Source organism: Pseudorasbora parva, chromosome 2 (genome assembly GCF_024679245.1).
Source record: "Pseudorasbora parva isolate DD20220531a chromosome 2, ASM2467924v1, whole genome shotgun sequence".
Lineage (NCBI taxonomy): Eukaryota > Metazoa > Chordata > Actinopteri > Cypriniformes > Gobionidae > Pseudorasbora > Pseudorasbora parva.
Genome location: NC_090173.1, coordinates 13,394,137 through 13,404,454, shown reverse-complemented (window position 1 = coordinate 13,404,454; position 10,318 = coordinate 13,394,137).

The window sequence follows — 10,318 nt, the reverse complement described above, 5'->3', positions numbered from 1 at the left end:
TTCCCTGATCTCTCGTTCACTCGGATGTGCGTCATTCCTTACATGAGTGCCCACTACTGTCGGACCCTTTGCAAAGCCCTTGATCACTTGGAATCACTGGAGTTTTTAAATGGAATCACTAATTTTTTTCCGCATATGAAATTGTTTAATGCAGCATTCTATATATAGGTGTGTGGGTTGTTTAAAATCGTGTGTGTGTGTGTGTGTGTGTATATATATATATATATATATATATATATATATATATAATTATTATATAGCATAGTTATTTACAGAGGTGGAAATTAACGACTTACATGTACTCGCGTTACTGTATTTGAGTAGTTTTTCTGTGTACTTCTACTTTTTTAAGTAGTTTTAAAAATCTGTAATTTTACTTAAGTACATTTTAATTAATGTATTGTTCTTCACTACATTTTAAACCACATCCGTTACTGAGTAAAAATAAATCATTAATGAAAAGAGGGGAGAAAAAAAAATCGTTCCGGAAACGACTATAGAGGGCGCGGGAAAGAACAAGCGCGCGCAAATATCAGATGGAGACGAACAAGACAGACGTCAGTGAGGCAGACCCAGGTGAAAGCAAAACGCCGTTGTGAAACCCTGCTAGTATGGAAATGCTTTAGATATAGAAAAAAATAACGTGGTGTTGTCCTCGAGAATATCAAATTTGCACAAAATGTGGATGCAAAGGAAGAAACACATAGAACATGTTCGGGAACACATCCCTCTGCAGATAAAGGTAGGCTATGTTTATAACTTAAGGCCGATTGATTTCTGTGACGCAGAGGGAATCCCGGTATCCAGTCATGAACATTAACTTTACAATATAACGTAGAATTCACGTAATACACGCAAACTGGATGAACGAAAAACTCGGAAGTAGAGCTGGAGGCCTAACAGCGTTTCCCAACCGGGGTGCGCGGGGGTGTCGGTATAGGCACTTGCACCGCAGTTCATCTCACGTCTGATGATGACGCATCTTTAATGTGGGTTGTAACTTGAAAATAATGATTTTATGTATGTTTCTGTCGATGGATACACGTGCTGGCTCCTCAGTTATAGGCTACACTACAACAGCAGCGATAATAAAAGAAAAACGGGCAAAACGGTTTCTCTTTGTAAACTGTTCAATGCATGCGAGTGCTGCCTTATGTCCAGTAATTTTCTCCCTCATCACCCGGGTATATTCGCCATAAGACGCGAATGAGAGCGCGCGCGCTTTGTGAAGATCTGTCTGCACTCATCCGAAAGCGCGCACACGTCTCACAGCGCGCAAATATTGAGTTATCTTTCAAGTCTTGCGCTTGAACGGACAAACTCACACAAAACGTATGTAAACATGTCCATCTTGTTGAGTATCCAAGCAGACATAGTCTGTATGCCTTAAGTGAACTTTATACAGTCGAGAAAGACCACGCATATCCCTGTATTAGGTCTTAAAGGGGCAGCAACCTTTAATGTCAAAGAAAATATATGGACATCACTTACTGCTCTTGATTGAATAGCTTGTGTAAGTTTAATAAGAATCTTTAATTTAAACAGTTAAATATGCAGTTATTTTACATTTGATTATTTATTCAGTTTCTCTACCTAAAACTAATGTTAGACCTACCTGAAAAACATGAAATGCATTGTTCATTTTATCAGTATCTTTGCTCAATAGTATTTATTTGTGCTGCTGATTGTATTTAAGTTATTTGTTCTTATTTTTTTTATTTTTTTTATTAGTCCTTTAGTCTCTAAACATAGCAAATACCTAACCAAAAAGGTTGGGAAACACTGGCCTAGAATAAATCAAATCGTGGTCTGTGAATATTAAAGCACAAAACATTGCTATATGAATATATTATCTGCTTGCTCTGTTCTATTATTCTTAAACATTTTAACGAATTAATGATACAAATAAGTTGTTAATCTAATTCATAATCATTTATTGAATTTAGTTTATTAGGCATGTTTTACTGAAAGACCAATCATCATTCATTTAACATAATTTTAACTAGTGATAATAACCATAATTTAATAATAGGTACAGTTTATTTATTAAATAATTGTTTAATACCGTGATGTTTTTTGAGATAGTTGTCATATCATGAAAATCTCATTCTATCACAATACTACAGGGGTCCCCCATCCCCACTGTTAAAATAAGTAACTAAGTAACTTTTACTCTGAGTACATTTTAAATTAGCTACTTTTTACTTTTACTTGAGTACATTTTTAGACCAGTAATTTTACTTGTACTTGTACTTAGGGCTGGGCGATATGGCAAAATTTTTATATCCCGATAACGATATACATAACGATATAGCAATTTTTCTGTTAATTCAGTTTATGAATAGTCTATACAAAATTGCAATGTGGAAATGCAGTTTGAAATGATATACAAAACAAATAAAGGTAGTATGGACTACATTTTTATTTTATATAGAACCTTTTTTTAAAGCAAGACTGTTGGTAAAGTTAACACCTGCCTAGGGATGTTAACCGATGACCGTTTGACCGATGGTTGACCGTATCAACGTTAACCGATCAGGTTAAAGTTGTCGGTTAAAATAAATAAAAAAGTGATCTCTAAATTAGGCTATTATAGACAGTGGACTAAACACTACAGTTGGCCGTCTCATTCCAAAATCTTTTTGTATGATTGAACATATCCCTCGCACTCAATTTTTCATAACTCGCCTGTGTGTACTTAATAAACCAATAAAAACATTTGGCGCGAGGTCACAACGTTTGGGTTTGCGCGCTCACAAGGTTTGCAAAAAGTAAACACTCGAGGTTAGAGCCAGGGCAGACGACAGTATGAAGCTTGCATTTCGCTTAAGATGGGCTTACATTTAGAAATATTTTACATCTTCATTTCAGTGGTAACACATAAGGTGTTGATCGTCTTTCTTTATTATTGTTAGCACTACCTCGAACTAAAGCGGCGTCTCTTCGGAGCTGTCATTCTTAAATGAGCCGCGGCAATGATTCAAATGAGCTTCTAACGCTGGACAAACGCCTTTATTTTCAACGCGATCACCTTGTATCCAAACCATTTCGAAACTAAGGAACCATTTGTCCTCTGATTACAAACAAGCTCCTCTGCGGCGCCTTTGCGGGACTTCGCGCTGTGGGGGATTTTAAAAAAGTGACGTGAGTGGAAGGGAGGCGGCAGCGCGTGTGTGTGTGAGTGAGAGAGCGAGAGAGAGACAGGGAGCGCGGCTCGCGGCTGTTATTTCAAATAGCGCAGCATATTTTAAACTAATCGGTTAACCGGTTTCAACCGGCTAATGAGGCTCGGTGGTCGGTCAAGAAAATTTTTAGTTTTCGTCATCCCTACACCTGCCATTAAAATATTTCAATATATGGCTATATGGTGTGCCACGCGTAAAAGCCCGTTGCAGCGTCTGTGTCTGAAGTTTGTTTTGAGCGCTTATGCCACTATTCTGGCATAATTGCTCTGAGAATTACCCTGGTCTGAACCGCGTCTACTACCGTCTTCCTCCATGTTTGTTTATGTATTGCAGCGTGCATGGACATGCCGTGGCGTGAGGTGCATCTTGACGTAAAATTCTGCCATAAACGCCTTATCGTCGCGTAAGCGATAGAGCCTTATATAAAACGATAGACATTTTCTATCGTCCAGACGATATATTTCGTCATATCGCCCAGCCCTACTTGTACTCGTACAATGAAAATTTCATTGAAGTAACAGTACTTTTACTTAAGTAGAATATTTTGTTACTCTTTCCACCTCTGGCTATTTATCGAAACACGTTTCCACCACTTAATAAAAAGTAATTGCGACTTTAAACTCGCAATTGTGTGATATAGTCATAATTCAGAGATATAAACTCGCAATTGCGTAATATAAAGTGTCAATTCGGAGATATAAACTTGCGATTGCATGATATAGTCACAATTATATGATATAAACTTGCAATTGTGAGAAATAGTCACAATTCGGAGATATATACTCGCATTTGCATGATATAAAGTCACAATTCAGAGATATAAACTCACATTTTGTGATAGTCACAATTCGGATAAAGTGTCAATTCTGAGATATAAATTTGCACTTGCGTGATATAAAGTGTAAATTCTGAGATATAAACTCACAATCGCAAGATATAAAGTCACAATTTGGAGATAATTTGCGTAATATAGTGTTAATTCAGAGATATAAACTCGCAATTGTGGGATATAGTCACAATTGAGAGATCTAAACTCGCAATTGCATGATATAAAGTCACAATTTGGAGATATAAACTCGCAAATACGTGACATAAAGTCACAGTTCTGAGATATAAACTCACGTTTGTGTGATCTGACAGGCTGGTAGGAGGACATCCTATCAATGTATTCAATGTTTTGTAATTGTGACTTTTATTTCTCACAATTGCAAGGTTATATCTTAGAATTGTGACTTTATATGGTATGTATTTCATACATTCGCGCACCCTGCACACAGACATCACACGTCATCCGCACATTTTGTAATGCAAAATAAAGTCTATGCAAAGTTGTAGAGTAGACAGACTACAAAACAAACAGCCTCCTTTTACAGTTCCTCCTGAACCAAAATAACGAGCTTATCTCACCTGCATCTGTTCAAGTCCTCAGAATCGAATTTATGCATTTTGATGGCAACACTATTAACATCGATACAAATCTGCAGCAGTCAGTTGGTACAGGTCAGTGCTTTTTAAGTTGCTTATGCTCATCATTATTATTGTAAATTAATGTTATGTGCTTTGAGACATCAGATATTTATGGCAGTCTCTACTCGTGACACTTTGCAAACTCTGCTCTGGCTTTGCAGGAGGTGCAGCTTTAGGGAGCGCTGTGAAGAGGGTGGGATCTCATACTTTATAAAAGCTAGCTTACTATTGCTAGCCTCTTTGAAATTGCCTGTACCTTACTTTTAATACTAGAAAAAAATTCCAGCACCGGAGATAAGCGGGAAGGCCTTAAAAAAGACACCATGGTATTTTCTCTTCCATACGTAAGTAACATTGGTTTTTCAAATATTTTGTTTCACAGAACCAATACATGTTGTTATAATGTTAGCTCTAGCATTGTTTGAGCTGGTGTGTGAATAGGCTACTTTTGTTTGCTGTATGTTCAACTTTTGTTCCTTGCAGTTCTTTTGTTTTGTTTGCTTGAACTTTTTAAACAAATTCTCAGAAGCGCAAGTCATTATGTATAGTTGGATAAACTTATACAATGGTGAATCAGTTACAACAGCACCCTTATGAAAATGAACCATGGTTTTGCTACTCTAACCATAGTTTAACCATGGTATTTGTGGTAAAACTGTGGTTATATAAATGGTAATCAGTTATCCAAAAACCATGGTTACCACACTTTTACTATATTAAAAGCATGGTTAATTTTCGTAAGGGTCAATATAAGTTTTGTATTTGCATTTGCTCTAAAATCAAAAGAAAAAAATAAGTCCAACAGCTTTCGGCGTTCGATAGCTTCTGGTAAGTGAGGCAAAGGACACGATCGGGCGTAGAGATACGAGCGAGCGATCACTTCCAGCGCTTGTGTAAACTACGGCAGTTCGTGTTCATTTTTCATTGACCTGATTGTGCGCGAGGTTGTAGGAGATAGTGGTGTATTAGAGGTAAAAAATTATATAAATACTGTTCAGTTTTTCATTTTTTTTTGATTCTCATAGATTTTGTTACCATTCTCATGCATTATACAACTGACAGACTGAAATTGTTGGAGTTCAAATTCTTAATTTGTGTTCTACTGAAGAACCAAACATCTTGGATGCCCTGTGGGTAAGCAGATAAACATCACATTTTCACTTTTGGGTGAACTACCCCTTTAAACAATGTTTGGTACATCAATCTACTGCAGTATTTCCTCTCTGAATCAGTAGAAAATGCGGTTAACACGCTGGTCATGCATGGAAAAAAATACAGTCATATACCGCAAAGCTGGTATAATTTTTATAGATTATAATAATATAATGCTGTGCAATACAATGATGATTGAGAGATCATCAAATAAACGTTCCTCAAAAGCCTGTAGAATCCTATTTGATTCACATTAGAAATTTATTTTACTAACCATAAAAAAGTTAATCGCAGCCTTACGTTATAGAAATCAGCAAAGATTTTGCAGCAAAAGACATGCATCGAACCAAAAGGTGGATGTTTTTACAATTACACACACAAAAAAAGAAGTCTCAATCAGACAACAGCATGTAGTAGATTGTGTGCAACAAGTTTTTTCAGCAAAGTTTGGATTATGTTGATGATTTAGAGGCTTTAGAAATGCATTACTGTTCTGGTGACTGGTTCAAAAAAGACCCTTACACCATTGAACTGAATGGGAATGTTGACAGCTTATTTTAGGAGCAGACAGAGAAAAATATGTAAATTGCATGCTAAGAGACCTCCAAAATAATTGGTCACTGGTGGGATAATATAATACAGTGACATTTGTGCAATAAGCGCTGAAGCTGTAGCAGCCAAACCTCTGAACGGGCTGCTCAGCTGGGTTTCCGTACCACTTCATTTTATTCAGCCATTAGCATGAACATTAAAACAGTACTTTGTCAACAGCTGATCCCCGGGGCCGACAAGCCCAGGCGCTCCCGTTTGGAAATGAGCTTCTGTATCTGTGGCCTGCTGGAGATTGACTCATATGTGTCAAGGGTAATGAGGCATGTTGGGTGACAAGCTTGTGGCTGTCAGGCACAATAAACAATAAGTAGTGGTGAAAATTGGGTCTGGACAGAAAGCATTATTTTTTCAGCTGGCAGATGAGGTTGAATGTAAAGTGATAGATTGTGATTCAAATGACATTGATTTTGTCACTGAATTTGCTTGTGTATCTTTTTTAATGTACTAATTACTTCAAACTACTTAAGTCTCATGCCTAAGAGCACCATTATTATTGATCTATAAGTTGATCTAAGATCTAAAAAAAAATTATAGAAAATAAAGCCTTTTTTAGCCTGACAACCGAAACCCACATCAAGATGTTCTGGAAACTCACCATTGGCAGGGCTCAATCTGAGGGGCGGGGTAAACGGTTGTCTTTTAAACTCCCTCTGCACGTGATAGGATAGCGCTACAACCAACCAGAGCAACGAAGGTGAAATGGAGCTCGTTGATAGAGTAAACATTCGCAGTATCCGGTCGGCAAAACTTCGAACACATCTTCGCTTTTTAAGAATGACTTCAGCGCCGTTCTTTTCTCAGAGAAAAGCTTAACTCCAAGTCTTCCAGAGTCGCGGTCAAATAAGATTCGAAAGACCGCCGTTTGCCAGTTTCTGTGTTTACTAGAAGCACGCAAGCGCAACTCGGCCATCATTATGTTAAGCCCACCGACTCTATACACGATGTGATTGGCCCGACCAGTGTTTGTTTTTTACAGCTCAGACGTGTATTGATAGTTGCTAGACGATACTCGCGGCAGATTAGCTTTGCTGCCGCTAGGGTGCGTCTAGATCTGTAGGTAAGCCATTTTAGGTTGGTTGACTGACTGACTGACTGACTGATTGTCTGATTGATTGGTTGGCTGGTTTGATGGCTTGATTGATTGATTGATTGATTGATTGACTGATTGGTTGGTTTGATTGATTTGCGACATAATTTTGTGTTCTATTGTTATTTGGAGGAAAAATCTCATTATTAGTAATACAAAAATAAAATTAATATTTTAATTAAAAATAAATCATAATTTCTGTATTAGGTAAAACTTGCCCTGTCCACGCGAAGCCAGAGCTTTCCCAATCTGATCATTTCCCCCCCTCGTTTCAAGAATTATCTGCGTCCACACAAGATCACCGAAACAGACTCAAAACGATGTAGTATACATGCCAGGCCAGTGTGTGGCACTGTAATTCTGCCACAGAAATACACTAAAAACAAAGAAGAAGAGTTGTGGCTAGAAGGGGTATAGCCAAGGGGGTAATCTAGCGCTCGGAAAGCGTTCCACCCCTAGGGGCTGCCATTGCTAACCAAGCCATCACCTGCTGTTAGCATCCCATTGACTCCCATTCATTTTTGAGTCACTTTGACAGTGAATAACTTTACATCTGAGACGTTTAAAGACTCCATTTGTCCATTGTTTATTTTTTAAAGAAACACGACAATGTATAAAAGGCTCCATTACCTTGTATCTTACACTATCGCCCCGCAGAAGCTGTTTTTGTAAAAATAGGCTAATGATTGCGTCATAACCAACGCGACCCTGTCGCACAGTTGAGAAATTACCGTATAGACCTGAGGAGACGCTCGCAGGCAATCTTTTACTGTCTATGAGACAGTCGGGGGGACGTGGAGACATGTCCTGGAGACTAGTCTGATAAAGTCAAGGGGGAAGAATGGGGAGAAGCCCATAGTGAGCCAAAAGCAACGGGAGAAAATATTTAAACAACGTGATTCAGATTTCGCTTTCCACATCTACTAGAAGACCTACAGCTGTCAGACAGGAGGCTCACGTCACATCTACGTCCTCAAGCTCAGTCTGAGCCTGCGCAGTTCGCTCAGCCATCAGGAAGTGAGTGCCCCTAGGTTGACTTCATTCTTTCGCCGTTGACGTCAATGGGAACGCTCCGTCCATTTCTTTTACTGTCTATGGGTATAGCAGTGATAGGAGGTGAGACAAAATCTCACAATAAAATAACAATAAATAAATGTATTTGCTGCTTTACAGATGTGTTTTATTAATGCCTACACCTACCCCAACCCTAAACCTACACTTACAATAATGCACATATGGTAATTAAATGTAAATGTAAATGACGCAGTTAGACATGTGGCGATTTTCGATAATGCGATTTATCACGATAATGAATATGCACGATATTGTTATCGTGGGCACTTTAAAATATCGTAAATAATAATTTATTAACAATTTATAATTTTTTTTTAAAATGCACTCAAGAATACTTTGCCCATCAACCGTATAAATGCTCAACACTGCTGTATTCTGCGTCAAAGGGACACACGCTCAGATATAAACAAGCCCAACGTGCGTTTGCACATGACTGAACCGGTGAAGGAGACGCGCTGCTGAAGTGCCGCTCAGTGACAGCAGAGGGCGCTGATGAACTGCAGAATGAAGCCGGTTACCCCGGAAACCAGCAAACAAACAAAAAAAACGCGTGTAGTTTTTAAAACAGCCATTCGTTTTTGTAATCTCAATGTTGTTCATCACAGCACCAAATACTTAATACTTAAAGACTTAATAGGCTATTTATTTTCAAATTTAAACATTTTTATGTTTTAATCTGGACTACAACATGCCCTAATGATTAGAACTGTTCTAATTATTTGTTATTGTTCAGTATAACTTTGAGATACGACTTATAGTTAACATGTTAATTTATTATTACCAAACTGACAATTAAAAATACTTATAAAGAATTAATCATTCTATGTTAATTTCTTAGTTACTTTTTAATAACATTAAAATCAAAATCAAAATAACTTTTAATGGACCTAAGATAAAACTAACAATGATCAGTATTTCTTAACTAACATTAACAAAAACATTATACTTTCTGTACCAAATGTAGCTATTGCTCAATCTTAGTTAATGCATTAAATAATGAGACCTTATTGTAATTTGTTAGCCTACCTGTTGTTCTTTATAGCCTAATTCTTTTGCACTGTTTGAAAATTTTACTTTTGCAGCTCTGAAAAAAATCAAGAGACCACTTAACATTGATTTCTCAATGAGGGGTCTCTTAATTTTTTTCCAGAGCTGTATATATTTTCTGTGCATTATTGTATTTAAACATTCAGTTATTTTTGTTCTTACAAAAATAGTTCTTAAAGCTGTTAAGCTATGGCAACACTTTTTTTTTGCAACTTATTTAAATATCGTGATAATATCGTATATCGTGATAAAACGTCATCAATTAATCGCAGCATGAAAAATTGATATCGGCACATGCCTAGACGCAGTATTGATGTGCGCATGCCCAGTACCTGTAGTTGTATCCCTTTAGTCTTTCACCGTGCCGGATGTAGTGTAATGACAGCACTGTTTCACAAAATATACGGATTGGCTGTGCACACGCCAATGAAAGAATGTCGTTTTCATATTTATGGGAGCGGGTTTCAGAAAATATCGGATTCATGCTTCCAAAACGCCGGATCCGTGTGGACGAAGCGCTGATACGGTAAAAAATGTAGGCTGCTAAACTTGCCTCCGTGTGAATGGGGTCTTAGAATTTGAGAATTTTTTTTCTTTGTATTTTGTCTATATTCATCTTTTTATTTATTTAATGATGAAATATCGATCATTCTTTTCTTCAACAGATTCACTTCTTAATCTTATTCTAATATAA